Consider the following 22,979-nt stretch of genomic DNA (forward strand, 5'->3'; position numbering starts at 1 on the left):
AACTTATATTTCAGTTGCTTTGGCTTCAGAGATTTCCTTGAAGGCTCCCCCATCATGACTCACGGGTCATAGAATCGGGTGGCTCATAGGTACTCCCTATAAGCAGGGAGAATGGTCATGCTAATGGGTCCTCATTCATTAAAGGTGGGTTTAATGGCTTCACAAAGGATGCCCCTTCTGCCTTGAGTCACCTTATAGCAATCAAACCAGGCAGAAAATTCTGTGACCTCTGTTCCTTGTCAACTTTGGCCCCAGTTGGACACTCCGCCAGAGCTCTGGGCTGTGACATCTGCATGGAGTCATCCATTCTAGCTAAGGAGATCTAGTTACTAAATCTGAGACTTTTTGGTCCGGTGTTCTCAGGCAAAGAAAACCTACTTCGCGGGGCCTGTTGCACTTCAAGTTCTTGACGGTGATCTCACAGAGTCAGCTCGCTACCACAAGGAAGATGGACCAGTGTTACTACCTAAAAAATGCTTGTGGGAGCTACTCTCCAATTAAGCACACGTCCCCAACATCTTGCCCTTCTACAGCCCCCCTCACTTTGAATCTTGACTGGTGTGGTGTCAAATGAAACGTGGCCGAAGCATTGCTGTATGACTTCTGGGGTTGGGGTGCAAATTTATGTCTTTGTCTCTTGAAAGCCTTTTTCTGGAGAAAGCCAGGCCCAATGCCATGTTGTAAGGAAGCCCAAACTAGCACGTGGAGAAGCAGCGTGGGGAGAAAGAGCCAAGTACCTGCGGCTGCTCCAGCCATCGCGCTGGGTGCCAAACATGAGCGAAGAAGCCTACCCAGCAACCCCACCCAGTGAAGCTTCCAGATAAATTCCAGTTCTGTTCACCATCTGACTGTGAGCACATGAGGGACCCCGGGAGAACTGCCTGGCTGAGCTCAGCCACGCCACAGAGCTGTGAGACACAACCATATATGATTATTTTAAACCACTAAGTTGTGCAGAGAGAGCATGACCCATGCTCCACTCACATTTCAAGTCCAAGGTTGGGAACATTACCTTGGATTCCAGAGACAAGTGTATTTGCTCACCACATAAAGAATGTCCTTCAATGGAGGAGGGTGTAGAGGCAGGAGGTAAGGCCATGCCATCGAGGATGGGGAATACGGGTGAAGAGTACCATCATTACCTGAGTTGTGACAAAACACCCGTGACCACAATTCTTCTACAGACTCCCTCCTAAGTTTGCACGAGTCTCCCTTTGCCCAGAATACTTCCCTCTAAATGCCTGCCTGAAAACTCCTTCCTCACCATGCAAGTTACAACATTCATGCCCCCTCCTCCAAGAAGCCTTCCCGGCCCTTTCAGACAGCCTAAACCCTGACTTGCTAGAGCTTCATTAGAGTTCCCGTCACTGTGTCATGACAGTTCTTTGCATCTTTATTGCCCATCCAGCAGGGCACCCGAAGGCAGGGCAGTCTCTGTATTAGTGAGCTAGGGTTGCTGTGACAAACACCGCAGACCGGGGCCTTAAATAACAGAGATTTACTCTCACAGCTCCGGAGACCGGAAGTCTGAGACCCAGCTGTCTGCAGGGTTGGCTCCTTCCGAGGCCGCCAGGGACACTGGTCCAGGCTTTCCCCTTGGCTTGTGGATGGCTATGTTCTCCTTGTGACTTTACTTGGTCTTCCCCCTCTGTGAGTCTCTGTCCAAAGGTTCTCTTCTTATAAGGACACCAGTCGTATTGCACTCGGGCCCACCTTAATGACATCACTTTAACGTGATTACTTTTTAAGGACCCTATCTCCAAATATGGTCCCATTCCGAGGTACTGGGAGTTAGGACTTCAGCATATGAATTTTTCTGGGAGGAGGGGACGCCGTTATACCCATAACAGTATCTTGTTCTTCCTCAGCAAGTAGACTCTCTACGAAGGGAGAGAAACAGGAGGGAAGGACAGAGAGAGAGGTAAGAGTTTGGGAAGAAGGTTGTGGGGGTAGGTGCGGTGAAGTAGGAAGGAAACTGCCCCCTCAGAGTATCCTATGACTTTGAAAATGTGAATCCTCGTATTCCCCAAATCTGGAGGAACGAAATAAGATAACAAAACGGTATCAAGAAGGCCAGTGGACAGGTGGTGGGTAAAAAGAGGCGGACAGGGTATGAAAAGTGTGTGAAGGCTAAAGTATGAGTAGGAGAAGAGAGAAAAGATGCTAAGAATGTGAACAGAAAGAAGTTTCTAGTAACATCACAAGGGTCACTTAAATAGCTGGCAGAGAAATAGACAAAATCTAATGCTCTTATTTTGATGACCAGACAAGACAGCAAAAGAAATGGGCAACAAGAAATAGAAAAGAAATAAGTGGATGAGCATCTGATTCAAAATAACCAACTTTTCTATGAGCACCAAAATGGAAAGGTATCTGCACAAACATGCACAATTATATGCACATATAATCGTAGCCCGAGTGCATTGTAACGCACACAGGCTTGCTGCATTTAATTGAAAATAATATCAAGAAATAGTCTTAAATCACTTTGCCTAACCATCCATAAAGAACTCACATATTTAAAAATGCGACGAACCAGATGGAAAAAAAACCCAGCTTCACCTCTGGCTTTAATTCTATCAGAGAAGATAAATCATTTTGCATCTAACAATCCCTACATAAATAGACGGATATTTTATAAACATAGCACCAAATAAATGTCTTGATGTCTACATTTTCCTTCTCAAAGTATTCAGGTTGCTAAAAAATGGTTAGGAAAACATTCCTACACAAAGATACAAGTTCGTACACTTCTGTAAAGGGCATCCGAATGCCACAGATGTTGGAGCTCTAGGGATACAGCCGGTTCTAAGTCAGTTTGTAACACGTGGCTTGGCTTCTTTGTAAACAATACTTTTTAAAATGAAATCCTACAGTCTGCTTTGAAAAACTAATTCTATATGCAACAGTAGCACATGTATAAAGCATTTGAACATTTTCAACACTAAAATAGACTCCTCCCAGTTAGCCCAGTGCCGGGACACCAGGCACTGAATAGAATGCACGCATGTGTAGAATATTCTTCCAGCTAAAATGGACGCCAGAAGTCAAGGGAGGTGGGGAGTGGGGAGAAGACAGTGAATGTGCTTAGAAGTTTGTGGGTACTCCTTATTAAAGTGCTGTCTGTTCACCTGCTCCCTCCACATCAAGTTGCCTGGGTTGGTGTTTGCCCCCGTAAACTGGTATTGTCTGAGCAGTGGGCGGCTGGAAACTTCTGCACATCTTCTCTTGTCAGGGATGAATCAATCATCTCGAAAGATGTCAGCATCTGCCCAAACCATTTTATATTAGAATAAATGGCAGATGGTGGTGTTTTTATATTTAATCAGTTCCACCAAATGCAGTTTCATCTCTTATAAAATGAAACCATCTGCAGCTTGTAGGTGTACAGATCTCACTAAATACCGGCTATTGAACCTTTTCTCTGAAAGGTAAAGCCGTACGTGCTAACACAGGTTGACATTAAGCACAATAAGCCCAGAAATCCTTTAAAATAAAGCCTCGTGTTTTAATAAATACTTGCATTTAATAACGCTAAATATTTATGGCTGACATGCCCTTCACGTGAGGTTTGCAGCAGAGGTCTTTGTTTTCACGCCCAGCATAGCTTCCAACCGTGTCTGGAAGCCTCTCGTTCTAAACTGCCTGAAAATATTCCCACAACAAAAACAGCCCTTCTCTTTGCTTCTGAATTGTCCTTACAAGCGTTTTATCTTTACTTTGACATGAGTTCTTTCAGAGTAGGTGGGTTCTGGCTGCCAGAGGACTCAACTTGATGTACACACGCACACACAAAGCTTCACACGCTCACACCCGGTCACACACACATACGTACTCACACCCACAACACCAATCACATTAACACATGCATTTCGGTATCACCGCCAGGGTGAGGTCTGACCAGATGTAAAGACCGGAATGCTTATTTCAAAATGCTGGCAGATGGAACCCCTACATTTTTGGCCACAGAAAGCAATGAGCAGTCTTAACCACCAATGGTAGTTTTTATACTTTATTCCTTCTAGAGTTGGAAGCAAAGGTCAGCGTAACAGGGGTCCAGAGAGCAAGCTCTGTTCCCATGGTGAGTGGGTCATGGCTGGGGCACCGTGTCCTCGGATGACGAGACTGCAGGTGCAGATGGTAACGGAGCCTTTGGAACCACCGGGAGAGTAGTGTGAAATTATTTTAATCTTTGACCGGCTCCAGTCTCTCAAAGTCCAAATTCCTCTGCTCAGCACCCACAGCTCTTCCAGCCTGGCTCCAGCTTGCCCCACTGTCCCCTCTGCTCCATGAACTTCCCATTCTGCAAGGAGCTCTTCAAAGTCACCCTCAGCATCCTCTAGGGTCATCTCCTCCGTGGGTCCCCTCTGCTCTCTGTTCCTTGCAACTGAATGTCATGACTACTTATTACCGCTTGGCCACATTCTGTTCTATTTTTCTTTGTACCTACCCATTTCAACTTCTTATGCTAGCTTCATGCAGAGCTGGGAGGTCAGTAAACGTCCGTTGGATGAACGAACGAGCCCCCATCAACCAGCGGCTTAGCCAGAAACTGAGCAGCGGTGGGTCCAATGGGTGGGAGCTCCAGATCAGCCGTCCACCACCCTGCCCGCACCGCTCCACTGTCCCACCCCTCATGGCCGTCGCCACCCGCGCTAGCCTGAGAAACTGCTACCTGCTGTCTGGCCTCCCCACGTCCCCTCTCCTCACTCACGCTGTGCTCTGCCCAGCATCCAGTGTAATCTTTGCAAAGCCTATGTCAGATCTTGTCACTCCCCAGCTTAGAACCTTCCAGCAAGTTCCTAACATATTCAGAATAAAATCCAAATCAATGGGCCCACCAGCCCCTGCATAACACAGCTCTTCCTGGTCATCTGACTTGTCTGGATGTTTCGTCTGGCCGAAGGCCACGGTGGCCTTTTGTTCTTGGCACAGACCAACCTCATTCCGGCCCCAGGACTTGCATGGGTCTCTCCTTCCTGTGGACGCTCTCCTGCTATCCTCCCATTCACGTCTCAGCTCCAGAGCCATCTCCTCCTCCAGGCCTCTCAAACTAGAGCCGCCCCTCCCCATTCCCCTCACATTTGACATTTTCTTTACACTACTTATTGTCCCTGCCTGAAATGACCTGATCTGTTTGATCATGCCTCTCTCTCGCCACTAGAAGCAGACGGGTTGTTGGGTTTTTTTTCTCCCCTCTTATTCTTGTTAGGTCTCCAACGCCTAGAATTGCACTAGACCTTGATAGGCATTCTAAATATCAACAACAGACTGATGGAGTCTTCCAACATAACCAATATTTCAGGTCTCTTTAAATGAATGGCTTAAATAAAAGTATAGTAAATCCTTTGGAAAGTTTCTACTTCTGATTCCCCTGGAAGATACATTCTTATCTGTCTCATCGCCTATGCACTAAAAATGGTACCTAAGTCAAGACTGTAGGCTCGTTCACCCGAAATTTGCCTAACTAGTGTCTCTTTTCCTATTTTCTAAAGGCCATTGGCCTTTAACTATTGCACATGCTTTAGACAAACAATTGCTAAAGAATTGTGATATATACCAGGCACTGTGCAAGGTTTATGTGGACAAACTGAGCTCTCAGGGGGCTGAGTGTGGTGGGGAAGACAGGCTAGCCCGGGGGAGACAGAAAACATTCCCCAGAAGTGGCATCTGAAGAACATCGAGGGCATTGGGGCATTTCAGAAAGGGGACATGGCACTTGGCCTGATGTGGGGACAAGAAATCACTCAAGCAATAGACTGACGTGCCCGGAACCTAACAATCGTGGATGCATGTAACCATATCCTAGTTTCTAAAACAAATGCCCCTCCATTCCCTCCAAATGAATTCTACATTTGGACCCAGTCAGACCAGCCAGAAATCCTCAACTTCACAACTTGTATTTCCAATCAATAGGACCTGCCATGTGCCATCTGTTTCTGTAGTTCAGAAAATAGTCCCTTGTGCCATTCATTGATGTTTGTATAGAAATTCAGACACGAAATCTCTTTTAGAACATAGTGCTAGAAAAGGTGGGCATGATAATACCTATCTTGAGAGGGAAAGCTTTATTGCCCCTGAGAAGCTGATTCGCTCTCAAAGGTCAAAGAATGTCTCTCTGTCCTGATGCTGAGAACCTCAGAGCTGAGTGTGATTTCGAATCATGGTCATTCTTAACACTTTATGTCTCAGAGTTCTACCCATCTACTTAATTCTTTGCTGCCTTATCTTCCTATTTCCAACTCTTGGTTAAATGTACTGAGTTGTTGCTGTCATTGTTTTGGTTTGCTGGCTGGTTGGTTGCTGTGTCATTTGAGTGTGTGTGTGTGTGTGTGTGTGTGTGTGTGAGTGTTTGGGGTAAGTAGCTTCAGATGCTTTTGAAAATAGTTATATAATACAATTTAGTATTTAACGTATTCTCGTTTCCTCTGGGTACATTTTAACACAGGGTTAGAGAGGAGTTAAATTTGCCCAGTTTTGATAGAAGCAGCGAAGAGCCCCCTTTCCACTCTGGGCATCTGTGACTGTTGGGTAGGTATCCCCGGATTTGCAGGGTGATCTGCTGTACCCACCAATGGGAAGAGAAGCCAGTAGGCGATTAAATAAATCTTTAACAGAAGAAACGCTGAACAGGCAGATAGAACTTTCTCCTCCTTCGAAAACAATTTTGTTTACACTAAAGAGGGAAGAAGATAAGGAAAGGAGAAAGTTTGTATTGGGAGAAATTAGTAAATATTTAACTGGTAAAACAGGGAAGCATATTTTGGCTTATTTTGGAATTCACAAGGATTATTCCTTCTCCTTGGCAGACATCATTTGCTATTGTCTGCCCAGAGTCCCTGCTCCCTAATTTCTTCTGACAAAAAGTCAGCCATAGACTCCCATCCTCTTGGCCACGGGCACATGAGTAAAGCTGTGAGCCAGGACAGACCATCTAGAACCTTCCCTAGAATTTTAGTTGTGGATACTTAGAGAGGATAGCCCTCTCTTCTCTAGAGTCCTAAACTGAGGCTAGTAAGCCTACAGAGGCTGCCTGCCAAGTTTCTCACTGCCTAAAGGAGGCTCATCTGCAGGCCAAGATAAAGCTTCAGCTCAGATTACTAGAGTTTCTGTCACTTGCAACTGAAAGAATCCAGGCTGGCAGAGTCTCCTCTTACAAAGGAGGGGGGAGAGAAGCCCAGACAGGAACCGAGTGCTCATGGTCATGGCAAGGAGACCCCAGGACTCCCAATGCCCACTCAGGGCCCTCCTGCTAGGCCACCTTCAGTTCCTCTGCCTGGGCTTAGAGCGGGCCCAGCCCCACAACCAGAGTTCACCCCCACGAAGATGAAGGACCTAATCCTCAATGTGTCCCCGCTTGGCCCCCTCCATCCCTTCTCCTGTCCCCTATCCCCCATGCCCTATAGTCACAGTGACAGAAAAGACCACAGCACTACTAGAAATCTCCTAAAAATTATCAAGACTGAGAACCCAGCCATTATTCTGAGCCCTGCCTCTGGTTTGTACTAACACATTTCTATTCCTTTAATAAAGAACTTGAGTGATGAGCTCCTGCATTTATTTAAACAGTGCTTCATGTTTGCTTGCTCCTTCTCCTGCTGAAAACTCCCACCTGTTTTGCAAACATCGCAGCCAGTCTGGCCACTCTTCCTGTGAGGAAGGTAAAAATGGAGTGAGAAAGAAGCAGAGATCTTTCTCCAGGTCCCCGGAGCTAGACAGAGAATTGGCAATCTTGATTCGCACTTTAGTTGAAAGGGGCCTTGGGCTCACCTCCTGGCTTAAGCACCAACTTGTAACTGTGACATGGAATACCTTACTTCCTGCCCCAAACCGTGTTCTTCACTCGTGAAATGCAGACGCCAGTGATGCCTATTTCAGAACGACTGTGAGGATTCAGTGAGATCCTGGTTTTCACAGCACCTAACGCAGGTCTGGGAGCATTGCCGGTCCTGGGTTAACGCTCATTTCCTCCTCCTTCCTGTCTCGGCGGATTAGGAACAGGATGTTTCACATGACACACCAGCCTACCTGCTCCCAAGTAAGTTACATGGAATTATCATAGCTTCTCATACATTGATATACATAAGATGAACGGTGTAACGCTATTAGCATAATGAATATTCTAATTATGGTTCTAACATTAGAGCTGGCACCAGACATTAATCCTTAGGGAATACCAATTGCCAAGGATGTAATTGCCAACCTGCAATGGGGCGTATGTACTGCGGGGACTGAGCTTGTGAAATCAAGGAGCCATCACACTTTTCAAAACACAGGAAATCTGTTACAGCAGAGCAGTAACACACACACGCGCGCACACACACACACACACACACACACATTATGCCACTTTGGTCTCATTTCCTTTTTCTGACAATGTTACTGCACGGATCGATAGGGGGAGTGCCGACAGTTTAGCCAGCACCACTGACCGACCGGGGACTTCCACCAGGCTAGAAGCCGGCAAGGACATTCCCCACGCTTCTCCAACAACAGCTCTGTGCAGAGTTTTAGTAGCAGATTCCCGCTTCATGGGTGGGGATCTGGGTAAAGAGAAGTTAAGTAATAGTAACTGTAACCAACCAATAGTAATTGTACCAATAGCAGCTGTAAACAACCAAGCAACAAGAGCTAACACAGCTGGGTGCTTTTTAGGGACTCTGTTTCTGAAGCCATTTACGCAGGGTATAGCCCTTGTTATCCCATTGTGCACAAGGTACCGATACCGAGCAAAAGTCAGACAGCGAAACACTGGTGGAGCCGGGACCTACGCCCAGGTCATTGCTCCCAGAGGGCAGACTGAGATACCGAGAGAGACTCCCCACTTGTCTAGGCTCACTCAGATCCCCGCCAGGAAGCTGCGATCCAAACCCAGCTCCATCTGATACCAGTCTATGCCTGACAGGCAGTATTTCTGGAGTTCAGCGATTAACTTGACATAATTCTTTATGGTTTTCTTGAAAAGAAAAGGGCTGCAAAACTGAACCCTGGGGGTACCTCTGTTACAGCAGAGTAAAGTCGGCTCCCCGGCTCAGAGGTCTGTCCCCAGCACCGCCAGCATCCAGATTTTGGTCGATAGCTCACGTGGGAGAAAACCAGGTCCCAGCTTATGTTCGTGGAAGGCATAAAGGCAGACGAATGTGCGGCAGATCGGGGGGTTGGGCTGGATGGAAACTGGCCTTCACATTGAACTCCAGCTCTGCCAGCCACCTGCAATGCCCTGTTTAAGTCAGTAAGATAAAATAGAGGGTGCCAAGGAAGAGAGCCCTATAGGGAGGCTAAAGGAGCCAGGATGGGAAGCGAGACTCCTGCCACATGGTGGCCCCCCCCAGGGCAAAGTCGGGGAGATGGGTTCACGCAAGTGCAGGTGGTTAGGAGCACGAATTCTCCCGCCTGTCCCAGGAGCATCAGATGTCTGACAGCCCTGAACCTGGGAGCTTCAGAAGGAGGAAAGCCAGAAGATCCAAAGATCAGGGTTATCCTAAGGACCCTCGCCAGAAAGCCAATCTCTTTCTTCTCAAAGGATCGATGCCAGGGAGCAGGTGAGAGCCAAGACCGTGGAGGGAGGCAGATGCCAGCTCCCAGGGGATGCAAGGGCCTTAGGGACCTTCCTCTAAGGTGAGAAACAGGCAGTAAAAGTGGTAAATGGATGGGGTTTCAGTGGGATCACGCTGGCCCGGGCGTGCAAAATGAATGGGAGGTAAGCAGAATTGAAGGCAGAGAGACAAGTGAGGTGATTTGGATAAGAAATCCAAAGACACAATTCAAGAGTCCCAAAGGTTGTGAAGTTGGTGTGGTGACTGATTGAAATGTGTCTTCGGGGAAGACAGGCGTAAGGGCAGCTCCTAGGTATTGGCTTGGAAAGCTGACTAATAATACAACTCTTTTAAAGATCAATCTGAAAACTGACACATAATTATAGGAGTCTCCTTATAAGACTTAATAATATTCTATGCCATGAATCACAACATGTCATACAGAGTATTTGCACTTTGATTCAGCATCTCTCTGCTAATTTATGTATTTAATATCGTATTTCCATTCAAAATGCTTCCAGAAGGAAGGAGGGTGGAGGTGGGAGATGGAGAGGAGGGTGTGTCTATGTGACTAACGCCCAGAATAGGAATAGGAGCAGCTGAGCAAGGTCACTCGGAGCAGGACCAGGCTGCCCAACAAGAGGGTGGACCCAGCCCCTCAGCAAGGCCATTTGCAGAGTGCACCTTACATTCGGAGCTCCCGATGTTGAGAGTCAGACGTTAATGGTAACAGTCAGATGTTGAGGGTGACCCCCTGTGCACAGGGATGAGGGGACCCATCAGTGAGGGGCCTGGGAACCATTCAGAGTAACACACATCCTTCAAGTCTCCTTTGCCACCCTCCACTGTCTATGTTCCTGTGGGCTAGAGCCTGGGGTTCTGACGTTTGGAAGGGCATGCTCTTCTGAACCATCTTGTCAGGGATGCTGCCCACGCCTTAGTCTTGCTTTCAGGCTTTAAAGCAAGACCAGCTTGTGGACATCCCTACTTGTCTACTGCACTGCATGCGCCTCAGCCCCCTCCTGGGCTCGGCCTCCAGGGACAGAAGGTCCAGAAGCTGAAGCCTTCAGGGGAAGCTTCAGCGGCAGGTACCCGCTCAGGAAAGAAAGTGGGTGCACCTCCAGCAGCAGGGGGCCTCGGCCCGTGCTGGGCTGTCTGTGGCCCGCTGCCAGACAGTAAACCCAGCGAACACGCCAGGCAGTGCCTCCGAGAGCCCGTGCTTGGGCCTCCTTGGGGGCTACAAGTCAAGAGGGTTATTCAGCCACTGAAGCCAAAAGCACATCTCACTCTATGCTATGTGCCTGGCTTTCCTCAAATCCATAATCCATCCTGTCACTGATTTGCTCACTCACTCATTTATTCATGTATTCATTATGCATTCAACGCGCATTGTTGACAGGTCGAATTACTGACCCGGTCCCCGGTGACAGGAGTGAGCTTGCCGTTCAGGCTTAGACACAGTCCCCTCACATTCCCGTGGGGTTTGGTGCAGGGCTGCGTGAGATCAGAGCCAACCGGAATTAAGCCAGGATATTTACTGGAGCCATCTGGAAAGAGGGGCCCTCTTTCTGCCAGACCCATGCGGCTATAAGGCTGGAACTGCTGGGGGCTGCGCAGGTGATGGCCTGAGGCCCCGCCTCCAAGGAGACCAGAGCCAGGCCGTGCAGAGAACAAACGGGGTCCAGGGCTGCCTCACCAGCCCAAGCCCTTCAGGCCTCAACTCCTGAGTCATTTCCATTAAGCTCGCTAAAAAAGCCCTTCCCCCATCCTTCTTTTATTTTAAGCCTGCCTTGAGTAGGTTTCCCATCATTGCACCTGGAAAAATCTTGCCTAACTGATCACCTTCAGGTCTCCATTCATGGCCTGCCTCTTCCACAAAACCTCCAAAGGGTAGAGAGAATGCACCTGCATCACACTTCTGTGGTTTGGAGGACGTGCTACTTCGGGTTGTTTTTTTTTAAATGCCTTCTTGACTATATCCTGAGTTCCTCAATGAGACAAGTGTCTAATTTTATATTCTCCTGTGACTTCGACAGAGCCTGACTCAGTGCCGAGCAATAAATGCTCAGTATGACTTTCTGGGTATTTACTGTCTAGCTGCGGGGGGGAAGGCGGGGGTTTAGATGCTCTACCTTCTTTCAGTAGAATTTTCCCCCAAACAACCCATATCCACCACCCTGCCTTTTAAAGCCTATATTCCTCAAAATAGCACTATTCATTCAGCCCATATATGTTTTCTTGGGCACTTGCTGTGTGCTGGATGTTGGTGCTGGGTCCAGGTGACATGGGCATCAGTATGACCGGGCTCCCTCCTGGTTGGGGAGGGAAACAGACTAGGAAACACACATGTGCCCTTGACCTGAGGAAGACCAGGACCAAGGGTGGGGGGTTGCTCTAGCCCCCATGGAGGAACCACCTGCTCTGCAGCTGCGGTTCATCGGCCCCCTGGCTTCCCACGCCGTACTGGAGGATGAAGACGCGTGTACAGGCAGGTGAATATGATGGATCTGTTCGTATAAGGCAACGTCTATGGAACTCCATCTGCCTTGGCCTCTAAGGAAACACTATAACATGAAGTCTAAAAACATAAGAAAAAATAAGCACTCACATTACCTCATAAATAAATAGGTTTGATTAATATTTGTAGAATTGGCACCTTCTTACCAAAGACCGCAAACCCATGGCTGCCTTCGCATTTTAAACTGAAAATTTACAAAAGCAGGAGAAAAAGGGGCAGCTCTTGTATTTTCCAAAGAATACAGCCCTGTGGTCCCAGAAATTAATAATCTCAGACCCTCAGATCAAAGCAGTCTTGATATGCTCTCTTCCCCCTCTCTACCCCCAAAATCCTATAGCAAAGTCATTTAATTCATACTTACGAAAACTCTGTATATGCTAAGCAATATGCATGATGATAATAACACAACAGTGTTTGTTCCCAGAACTTAAAGTCTGGTGGCAGATCAAATCAGGAAACATTTCTTGATCACTTGCTAAGCACTATGACCCAATGTGTCATTTATATAGAATGCTACAATACCCAGGGATAGTCTCATCATATAAGTACTGTGCATTCTCTTACTGTGGATATTACAATATTTGCCTACCTAACACACACAGCCTGTGCTGTGGGAAAGGACCAGACTGTACCTTCAGGGCCCCCCCGCCCAATCCACTCTCTGGCCAGCTGGTGAGGGCTAGACTGGCAGGCAGCCTGATAGAATGCTCAGGCCCAGGCCATCAGAGCATCCTGTCACTCTGGCACAGCAACCAGGTCAGGGGAGAATGTGGCCCAACATAGGCCAGTTAGAACCAGAGCATCAGTCCCCAGAATAGTGGAGGGAAATAGGAGACTGATGTTTTCTTTCTACTGGTTTATCTGACCTGGGGAGATAGAAGATTGAATTTCCCCGGATCCACCAGGTGGAGAAAACATAACTGAACACAAAACCACCTGCCAGGGAGGTCAAGTCTCAATGATTCCGTTTAACCATTTCTCCACCTCTTCTCACTTGAGCCAGCTAGTCCTACCCTAAACTTTTCAATCACACAAATCAATAAATTCCCTTCTTTGCCTTAAGCTACTGAAAAGAATTTGTCTTGCAATCAAAGCATCTAAATTAACAATGGGTTGAATTCCCTCAGCTCTCGGGTCATCCATTAGGGCAAGAGTCAGGTATCTTTTTCTGTTTCGTACACTCTACCTAGCATGGTACCCCTGGAGGACTCAATCAGCTAACTCTCACTGAGGAGATGAACTACCCAGATCCTGACATTGCAAGGTAATTCACACACTATTCATCCAGCAACACCCACATCTCTGTTCAAGGTGTTCCAGCAAAGGGGGGACTGAACCTGGAGAGTCCCTGTTGGAGTTGGTCCTCAGCTTTGTGAGTTCTCCCAAGCATGAGCAGGCTCTGGGAGACTCATAAGTTCAAATAAAACTCATAGGAGAATGATTAAACAGATGGTGATTTACTAATAACCATAATAGCTGCCAGCTATTGAACAGTTACCATGGGACAGAAACTAAGCTACACATTTACACATCTCGTCTCTGTTGCCATATAATGCTCAGGAAAGAAAAAAAAATCCCTCATCCATCTTCACTTGCGGGGAGGGTCATGACAGCTAAGGGTGGCTTACTAAGCAGATGCCACCTGCTAATGTAGCCGAAGCTTCAGAGCCTTCCCTTTCTCCGATCCCTTCCACGGCCCTGCATGTTCCCCTCCTGGACACACAGAGGAAGCAGCACCCCTAGCCCACTCTGGAGGCATGCAGCTCGTTGGGCCTGGGGGTCTCCCTCTCTGCCGTGGTGATAGTCGTGGGGATAGGAAGCAGCTGTGGCCACACCAGCCACCACAACAAGCCAGCCCCGACCGCACCCTGTGTCTGATGGAGAAGGATCTGAACAGCACCCGTCCAACCTGTTGGCTCTGCTCCATGCTGAGGGCTATCATAGCCCAGTCTTAATGGCTAGCTCACCACCAACCATGCTCCAACTTGGGGACCAGGGGGAGCAGGGACCTGGCTGAACGGGACCAGCTGCTAAGGCAGTATCCACTAGCCCGTGGATGCCAAAGCTGGAATTCTCCAAGAGAGGCAAAAGCTGGAATTCTCCAAGGCAGGCTGGAGCAGCCCTCCAGAAGCCGCCCCAAGGTGCCAGCACACAGTCTCGCAGCTGAAAGAGATTTCCCTAAAGTGCCAATAATCCAAAACAAGTTTCCCTCAGCCACGCCCAGAGAAAGACTGAATTCTCTTTCTACTCGCTGAAAAGAAAATAATATTCCAAAATTGTTGTTATATGAAGAGACATTCAAAAAATACAAAGCCAAACCCTCTAGGGAAAAAAAGATTTTGTGGAGATGTGTCAGGCCGTTATCCTTGTATGCTAGATTTCTGGATTTTTGTTATGATCGTGAAATTTGTCAGCACTTTAGATTTATCATTGGTTGTGATTTTTCTCCATTCTGAATAAAATTTGCCTTATACTTAATTTTACAGTCATCATTTTGTATTCCTTTTTTTAAAAGAAAATGCATACGCTTTAAACCCCACAGAACCTGGATCTATCCCCGGCTTTGAGAAATTCTGGCCTGTCGAAAATAAGTCCACCTTGCCTACCAGGATGCCTGTAAATGCATGCCTTATTTATCAATAGGGAAGCATCTCTTATTTTAAACCCTAGAAAGAAAAATTATGCATGACTATTTTGGATAACTCTTATCTGGGTTTAGCCTAACGAGATTCACAAAGGCACGAAAGACTGGTTCCATAATTGGAATATTCCCCTAGGTGTCAAGACAGTGAGACACTTATGAGCTGGGTTGTACCCACCCCCAAAATCATTTGCTTAATTCCAACCCCTAGTACCTCAGAATGCAACTGTGGGAAAATAAATGTCTGGTGTTTAAGCCGTCCAGCCTGTGATATATTGTAATGGCAGCCTGAGCAAACTAAGACCCTGTGACAGACGGCTGAGGTTCCGAGGGGAAGCAGAATTGCCTGAAAGAAAGTTTAATCCATTCCAAGTTCGACAGAGGACCAGTCCTGAGGGCTGCACCATCTTCTTACCATGGCCCACTCTTGAACTGCTAATGGAACTAAAACCTTCGGGGTGGTGGGCACTTCTGAGACCTCCCTCCCAGCCCCGTCCCCACCTGCCTGTTCCCCGAGCCCTTGGCTTGTCCCCCCTGCTCCCCCAGCGGACTCCTTCCCAGCCCAGGGGCCCCACTCCCTCCTCCCACCCACAGCTAAAGTCCCACACTGAAGCCACCCTGGTATTCTACTAATCCTCTCCAGATAACCCTACACCAGCTCCCAGTATCTCCCCTGCAAATTTCAGAGTCTGGTCTTCTGTCTGTTACCCCACCCCAGCCTGTGCAGGAATGCTCTCTCTGTCCCTTCTTCCAAGTCCCCTCCCTCATTGACCCCCAGAGCCATCCTCTGCCAGCAAATGGAGACCTTGCGGGCCACCCTCTCCCTCATCTATGTTTAGTTTCCAGCCACCAGTCACCACATAAAATTGAAGTCCTACCCATCCCTCTACTCCCTGCTTAAAATGTGATCCCCAAAACAGAGACTGATGCTAAATAAATAAATAAATAAATAAATAAATGCAAAAAAGAAAAAGAAAAAAAAGCCAAGCCTGCAGAAAAACTCCAGAGAAGTTGGTATAACTAAAATATTTAGTTAATGAACGAAACGTCTCCAGTAAGGAGTTAAATTCTTGGCATGTGTTTTTATTTTAATAGTGATCTATGGGGTGCCTGGGTGGCTCAGCAGGTTAACCAGCTCAGGTCTTAACCTCAGGGTCATGAGTTCAAGTCCCGCAGGGGCTTGAACAGTGATCACTATTCATGAATGTCACAATAGTGACAGTCTCCCCAGTCACGCGACAGGATGGCTCGGCCATCTGACTGGGCTCCCTGCCTAGCCTTCACCGGAATGTGGGAGGGGGCAGGGGCGGTCACTGCAGGGAGAGGCGAGGCAGGTCTCTCCTCCAGCTTCCCCTCCTTCTTTCCTGTCCTCTCCTACCTGCCTCCCCCCAACCAAGCCTGGGCAGCTGCAGAGAGCCTCTCTGGCCTCCACATGAGGAGCGTATCAGCAAGAGGCCATGATAGGGTGATGGGCCAGTCCCTTAGGAGTGTGCAGGGTGCCCTGGGTTGAAACCAAGCACCAAGGGGGCCAGAAGAGGGGGAATGAGGAGAAGAGGCAGAGAGATTATGCCAGAGCCAGGGAAGACCATGAGAGCACACGAAAACTGAGATGGAAAAGGGACCCTTTTGCAGGTCTCCTCACCATCCTTTCTGTTAAGAGGCACCTATGTGTCAGAGGCAAGACCGACCACCCCCTTTTCAGGCCTAGGCTCTCCCCTAAGCCGGCTCCCCCCTGGCTCAGGTAACCACTGCTTGGCACTACACCTGACAGGCTCCTCTTCCCACTGCCCAGCAGGAGGATGGTTAAACAATGAAGCTATAAAAACCCTTAACAATTTAAAAGACACTTATTTAAAAATGAGATAAAAGAGTGTCTCCAAATACTTGTATTCACAGCTACATTATAGTTTCAAAATATGAGAAGGCAATATTTATTTGTTAAGGAGAAAATCTGTTAAAAGAATACAACATTGAGTAAGTGCAAACGCTCCCCAGGGATTTGTATATCCATCGCCTGCGACCTCTCTTTTTTTCCCCCTTTTGTAAAAAAATTTAACAATTACGTTGTTGCTCAATGAAAACTATTCCTGCCACTGAAATTCAATCCAGAGCTACCGAGAGTCACCTGCTCCCCTTTGGAAGGTCTATTACATTTTTACCTCCATAATGAGCAGAAGTGTAAATGCAAGAGAAAAAAATTGTTGAGGTTGCAGCTATGTGAAGCTCCACATTCACACTCTCCAAGAAAGCAAATTATAGAAACCATGTTTCATCCAAGGGTCAAAATTAATGCAGTCAACCAAAATCAAATATGACATACGGTGTGGAGAAATCAGATACACTGACACACTGATGTTAGGTAAACAAACTAAGCAAACTTTAACTTACCAAAGAACAAAGGAGTAAAATGATGTTGAAAAAAACACACCTCCTCTGTTAAATATGGGATAAGGTACTCCCAAGCAGTTCTTTACAAAAGACCACAGATTCACTTTTGCATATGATGCCATTCATACTGAAACAGTAAAAATGTTGTTGATACTTAATATATCTCTGTAGTTTATATAATTATATTAAACCATTGTACTTTCTCATCAGGCTATTTTTAATTTTGATGTAATAGTCACATCAATCTACCCACAGATCCTACCTTCATTAACTATACATAGAGAATATTCCTGAAAATTTTATCATTAAGAATATGACATATTTAGCACCACCTGATGGTAAAAAAGAGAGATGAAAATGGCCCTTAATATTTGAATCATGCAAAGAAAAATTAGTCTATTTTCATAAGAGTCTATATATTTTGCAATATTAAACATTTTAAGGATTTTAGCATGTGTGTGACACCAACTATCTTAGAAATTAAAAATTTTAGAGAAAGTTTCACGTAAACTCTACCAAATTGTGTTCATATAGAAAATAAAATATAAACGACATCATTATTTTTTCATATCAAAAAGTTTCATTTGATAATCAAGTTAAATTTTTAAGCCATATAAAATTCTGTATTTAACAAAAATTCTTGAATTGTGACAAAGTATATGCCATGAGAGAGTACTAAAATATTACAGATGTTGCAGCACAAAATCCTTTCCTGAATTTGAATTTCTCTATACTTAAAATACGAATACTTTAAAAACATGATGGAGACCTCCAATTTTAATACAGAAGAGTAGAAAAGGAATTTCTTGCAAAGTCAACCTGCAAGTTTCAACAAAACTCAAAGGCACATGTAATGCCAGAGCAAAGTATATAAGAAACAGGAAGGACTTGACTGACAGTCAAGCAGGAGAGGGGATGCCATGGTTGCAGAAATTTAGACAAGGCTGAGAGGGTAAAAGTCCCGAAGAAAGTGGCATCGTCTGAGGGGCACACCCACTTCTGTTGTTGAGGACAGCTGGCCGAGGTGGGCAGTGGGCAGCTCCTGTCACCTGAGTTTGGTACAAGGAAAGCAGGATATGATGGGCTAAATGGAAAATCCATCAGACCTGCCATATATTCAGGAAGCAGTCTGTCAGTGAGGTGAGAAGCAGCAGAGAACCTGGGCATTATGGGCAGAGTTGCCTCTGAACATTTCAGATGACTTTGAAAGTAAAGTCAGGGAAAAATGCTCTTAAACACAAGTCTCTGTGTCCTATGAAGAATTCCTGCTAATGTGTCCATGGCCCTGCCCTTCATTGTGTTACTTTGCAATTAGCTGAACAAGCTCTGAGGAGTAAGAAAATGCTGAAAACCTACCAAAAGACATAACAATCAAGACTGAGAAACAATCAAAATGAAATGAAAATAAACAAAGAATTAACAAGGACTAGAAAGAAATGAGAGACAAGAAACTAAAAGCGCCAACATATGCCTAACTGGTATGCTCAAGGTGGAATAGGGTTAAATACATATATTTGAATAGTTATGTTAAGAAAACTTTCCAGACATAAAAGATTTTAATCAAAAGACATGTCTCAGGAAAAGCTGACAGAGGCAATAGACATACTGAAAAAAGAAAGGAATAAGTATATTCTATAAAGGAACACTACAACAAAAATACAAATCTTGGGAAATATTGAAAGAAATATACAAATGCAAAAATATCAGGCCACAAAGATAACCTCAAGTAATTCCCCAAAGTAGAAATAATAAGACAAAATGCCTTGATCACAATGAACAAACTAGAAATTAATAATGAAATCTAAAGCCCAAAAAACTAACAAACAAGTCTCTATCACTTAGAAACTTAAAGACTCAATTCATAGTCAAGGAAGAAATCAAAACCAAACTTTTGCTATAACTAGAAAACAGCAATAATTAAAAGGATGCCTAGAAGAAACTATGGGTTACAACTAAAGCAGAGCTCAGGGAAAAATGCATAGTCCTGTATGTATATTAACCAGAAAAAAATAAAAATATATGAGTAGGTCACCCAATGAAAAATGATAGAAAATAGATAAGAAAATAAAGCCAAGAATAATGGAAGGGAGGAATTAGTATGCATAAAATGTGAAAATAACTAGAAAAGTAAAAATGATAGTAATGATAAGTCCAAGAATTTAAGTACATACGTACATCAACTCTTACCTAAGCTAATTTTAATAAATAAGAAAACACAACTAAATAATCTAAGAAATTACAAGGGGAGAAACTTTAGGAATCCTAAGATACCACTTTTCTGAACTTGATGTGACTCTAAAAATCTGAAGAGATTATTTTCTGTAAAATATAAATTGCCAAAACTTATATAAAAATGAAAATTCAAAGTAGATCAATTATTCTAGAGGAAATACAAAAAATTCTTAGTGTTGACAGTTCCCCAAAAGCAGTGAGTTTAGATGATTTGACAAAAGAATTCTATCAATCCTTTAAGAAACAGATAACTCCACTGTTCTTTCAAACTATTCTAGATCAGGGAAAAATAAGGAAGGCTCTCAATCTTTTGCTTTAAACTACCATAACATTGATTCACAACAACAACAAAGATTACATGAATAAAGAAAACATAATTTATGGATATCAAAGCAAAATCCTTAAGAAAATATTAAAAGAACAATATACAACAACCAAGTCACATTAATGTCAAAATGCAAGAATGGATAAAATTTATTGAGTTGATTAATGTAAATCATCATTGAGGAACTTCTGGGGGAGATGACACAGTAGGAGGATCCTAAGCTCACCTCCTCCCATGGATACAACTAGATAACAGCCACATTAGTGTAAATAACCTAGAAAATGACTGGAAGGCTAGCAGAACAGACTCTCCACAGGTAAATGTAGAGAAGAGGCCACATAAAAGAGGGTAGGAAGGGTGGAAACACAGTTGGGAGCCAAATGGACCCACAGGACTGTTCGTGGGAGGGAGGGACATGGTGGTACAGAGAGAGGAGACGTGCAGATTCCCCACACCCAGCCCCCCAGACGTAGGGGGACTCACATGGGGAAGACAAATCCCCGTAACATTTGACGTTGAAAACTAGATGGCCCTGGCTACATGAGTTCTTACAATCAGTGGTGCTTAGCACCTGGAACTTTAAAATTCAGCGAGCTTGGCTCTCGGAGAGCTGGAGAGCAAGAGGAAAATAGTCCCCACTCTTAAAGAGACAGCTTAACAAACAGCCCCTGCTGAGACACAGGACCCTAGATCCATGGACACCTGCTGAGATACACCCAGCCTAGATACATGGACACTTGCTGGAAACAGCTCTCCACCTAGCTCGCTAACAACACATCCCACCCTGGTGAGCTTCTGTAGATCTGCCCCTCCCAACTTGGCCAGCCTAAGCAGGAAATTCTCAGGCTGCTGCAGGCCTCCTCCCACGGTAGATCAGCATGAACCTTGCTGACACTGTGCACCTTGTCCCTGCATTCCCCTGCAGATTAGCCCCCTCAGTATACCCTTGGCCAGAATCCATCCAATGCAGTGCCACAAACTAACAGTGTACAAGCAGCCCCAACAGGGACCAGCATCACTCCAAAGTGACTCCTGCCCCGGAGAGAGGGGAAGATAACCACACACACCAGTCCAACTGCAACTCTAGCAGTGGGGAAGGGTGAGACATCAGGTCTCACTGCAGGACGTGACCACCAACTAAAGTTTCTCAGGGGACAACACAGGGAAAGCACTCTGCAGCTTGGTGATACTGCATCTCTGGCAAACAACTGCCCTAACTCAACTCAAGCCCAAAAAGGCCATAGACTGGCCCACTAACAACACATGGACAAAGCCAGGCCCATGGTAGGCAAAGGGAATCATTGCAAATGACTGGACTGAAGGCAAATGCAGCCCAGCCACAACAGCAGGGCAAACACAGCACACATAGGCAACACCCCTGAAGCATCAGATTCTGGTGAACAGGGGACATTGCACTGCAGGGCACTATAGGACCTCTTCTTAATAAGGCCACTACTTTTGAGAGCAGGAGACATAGCTGACTTTCCTAATACAGAGAAACAACAGAGAATTAGACAAAATGAGGAGAGAGAAACATGTCCCAAATGCAAGAACAGGACAAAAATCACAGCACAGGAGCTAAATGCAACAGAAATAAATAATATACCTGATAAAGAATTTAAAGTAATGGTCATAAAGATACTCACTGGACTAAGAAAACAGTGGAGGACCTCAGTGAGACCCTCAACAAAGAGACAGAAAACATAAAAAGGAACCAAAGATGAGGAACTTAATAACTGAAATTAAAAATACACTAGATGAAATAAATAGTAGACAAGAGAGAGCAGAGGAATGTATAAATGACCTTGACGACAGAGTAATGAAAGCAATCAAGTTGAACAGAAGATGGGGGGAAGAAAGAATAAAAAATGAAAATAGATTAAGGGACCTCAGTGACAACATCAAGCATAATAACATTCACATTATAGGGATCCCAGAAAGAGAAGAGGGAGAAAGGGGGGCAGAAAATTTATTTGAAGAAATAATAGCTGAAAATTTTCCAAATCTGGGGAAGGAAACAGAAATCCAGATCCAGTAGGCAAAAAGAGTCCCCAGCAAAATCAACCTGAGGTCCACACCAAAGCACATAGTAATTAAAATGGCAAAAAGTAGTGATAAAGAGAGAGATTTAAAAGCGGCGAGAGAAAACAGTTATATACAAGGGAAACCCCAAAACGCTATCAGCTGATTTTTCAGCAGAAACTTTGCAGTCCAGAAGAGAGTAGCATGGTATATTCAAGTGCTGAAAGAATAAAACCTGCAACCAAGACTACTCTCTTCAGCAAGTATATCATTGAGAATAGGAGAGATAAAGCTTCCCAGACAAACAAAAATTAAAGGAATTTATCACCACTAAACAGCCTTATAGGAAATGTTAAAGGGGACTCTTTGAATAGAAAGGAAAAGCCATAAGCAGGAGTAAGAAAAGTAGAAAGTACAAAAGCAGTAAAATTAAGTATATCTATAAAAATATGTCAAAGGATTCACAAAAGAAAAAGGATGTAAAGTATGACACCATATACTAAAATGTGGGGAGGGTGGGGCACCTGGGTGGCTCAGTTGATTAAGCATCTGACTTTGGCTCAGACCAAGCCCCACATCTCCTTGCTCAGTGGAGAGCCTGATTCTCCCTCTCCCTCTGCTGCTCCCCCTTGCTTGTTCTCTCTCTCTCTCTCTCTGTCAAATAAATAAATAAAATCTTTTTTTAAAAATGTGGGGAGGGATAGGAGTAAAGAATGGGTTCAAACTTAAGCAACCATCAACTTAATATAGACCTCTATTTGCATAAAATATTATATATAAACTGAATGGTAGCCACAAATCAAAAACCCATAATAAATATGCAAAAAATAAAGGGAAAGGAATCGAAGGATATCACTAAAGAAAGCCAGCAAACTGTGAGAGAAGAGAGCAAGAGAAGAAAGGGACAGAGAAGAACTATAAAAACAACCGTAGAACAAGCAACAAAATGGCAATAAGTTTGTACCTATCAATAATTACTTTGAATGTAAATGAGCTAAACACTCCCATCAAAACACATAGGGTGACAGGGAATGGATAAAAGGCAAGACCTCTCTATATGCTACCTACAGGAGATTCACTTCAGACCTAAAGATACATGCATATTGGATGTGAAGGGATGGAAAATCATGCAAATGGAGGTTAAAAGGAGGCTGAGGCAGCAATACTTACGTTGGACAAAATAGACTTTAAAACAAAGACTGTAACAAAAGACAAAGAAGGACACTACCTAATCATAAAGGTAACAATCCAAAAAGAAGATACAATGATTGTAACTATTTTTACACCCAACATGGGAGCACCAAAACACATGAAGTA

General features: G+C 45.0%; 1 long non-coding RNA gene across 1 annotated transcript in view; it reads right to left on the bottom strand.

The window, feature by feature from the left end:
- LOC112820744 (uncharacterized) overlaps window positions 1-22,979 on the bottom strand; it is a 226,170-nt gene that overhangs the window by 33,255 nt on the left and 169,936 nt on the right. The window contains exon 17 of the long non-coding RNA XR_012379617.1: window positions 17,084-17,210. This is a non-coding gene — a long non-coding RNA (uncharacterized lncRNA). The remainder of the gene's footprint in view (window positions 1-17,083; window positions 17,211-22,979) is intronic.

The sequence above is a fragment of the Callorhinus ursinus genome, unplaced genomic scaffold (genome assembly GCF_003265705.2).
Source record: "Callorhinus ursinus isolate GAN/ISIS: 27379988/994484 unplaced genomic scaffold, GSC_fseal_2.0 scaffold10, whole genome shotgun sequence".
Classification (NCBI taxonomy): Eukaryota; Metazoa; Chordata; class Mammalia; order Carnivora; family Otariidae; genus Callorhinus; species Callorhinus ursinus.